Raw genomic sequence first — 1,223 nt, forward strand, 5'->3', positions numbered from 1 at the left:
GTTGTTATTTATTTTTTAATTGCTATTATCATATATTATTAGTATTCATACTTTAATTTAAATAATAGCCTAATCAAAATTACCTTGCATAATTTTGTTAACCTTTTAATTTAATTTTATTTAATTTCTTACAATTATAGCCTATTTTTACCCAATACATTACAATCTTAACCCAATTTCTTACAATTTAAGCCATTATTTTTCATCCTAGCCACATTTTAATTCCCCCATGACATTAAATCACAGCCGTCAATCAAAAAGCCAATCCAACGGTTGACATCAAAAGATCTCTCTTTCTGTATTTCAAACCTACAAACCCTAACTCAAAATTTTTCCCCAACTTCCGCCTCTATCTCTCCACCTCTCTCGTCTCTCTCTCTACAAATACCTCCAAATATCGATCTCACCCCCTCTCCTCCGATCTCTGCATCGCCAATTGACCACCAAAACTACCCCCTCCGCTCCGAGTCTTCGTCGCCATGGTGCCATCTCCGGCGAACAGCCTTCGCTATTGCCTCTTCCTTCTCCTCCATATGCGCCGCCAGCTCCTACCCCAGGAGAGTCCAGCCGTTGCTCCGATGGCCAGCCCCCTCCTTTCTCATCCTCCACCGGCGAACAGCGCCGACATCGACGGAGACGGCCAGCCAAGCCTCCACGCCGCCGCTCCATCCTCCATCCTCTAGTCGCCTACTTTCTCCCCTCCAATGAACGTCCAACAGCCGTGACACAACCTCGACTCAACTCCCACAGCGATACCTCCGGCAAACCACTTCGGCGTTCCAACCATGCAACCCTTCCTCATCAAAAATGAAGAATCCGTCTTCAGGTTTGATCCCGTCTTCAAAATATGTGTGTGAACTTTAGTACTATTTCTTCATCTGTGTCTCTCATAAGTGTGCCCACGTTTGATTTTTGATGAATAAATGTGTTGATTTTAACTTTGTGATTTTTATTCGACCCTATTTGCATGTCCTACTTGTTTGAAATTTCGTGACACTTAACATGAATAGTGAGACAATTGTTCTTCTCTCTCTGGTATGTGCAAACACGCCTAACTTCTTGCAACTTCACATTTTTTATGCCTCTTAGTCAATATGGGTAATTTGGTATGTGAAAAACATATACGTGACGATTCGAAAATTTTTTCGTAAATCTTTAATAAGGTTAATATGTGCACGTTTTGACTGTTTGGGTATGATCCTGTACCAATTTGATTTGAGAAA

General features: G+C 41.3%; 1 protein-coding gene across 3 annotated transcripts in view; it reads left to right on the forward strand.

Moving 5' to 3' along the window:
- Positions 1-325: 325 nt before the first annotated feature.
- LOC124895209 overlaps positions 326-1,223 on the forward strand; it is a 4,162-nt gene continuing 3,264 nt past the window's right edge. Inside the window, exon 1 of one of the 3 annotated variants that reach the window (XM_047405652.1) lies at positions 326-826. The gene's annotated coding sequence lies outside the window, so the exon portion shown is untranslated. The remainder of the gene's footprint in view (positions 827-1,223) is intronic. The other 2 variants (XM_047405651.1, XM_047405653.1) reach the window with 2 other exon arrangements.

Source organism: Capsicum annuum, unplaced genomic scaffold (genome assembly GCF_002878395.1).
Source record: "Capsicum annuum cultivar UCD-10X-F1 unplaced genomic scaffold, UCD10Xv1.1 ctg80586, whole genome shotgun sequence".
NCBI lineage: Eukaryota > Viridiplantae > Streptophyta > Magnoliopsida > Solanales > Solanaceae > Capsicum > Capsicum annuum.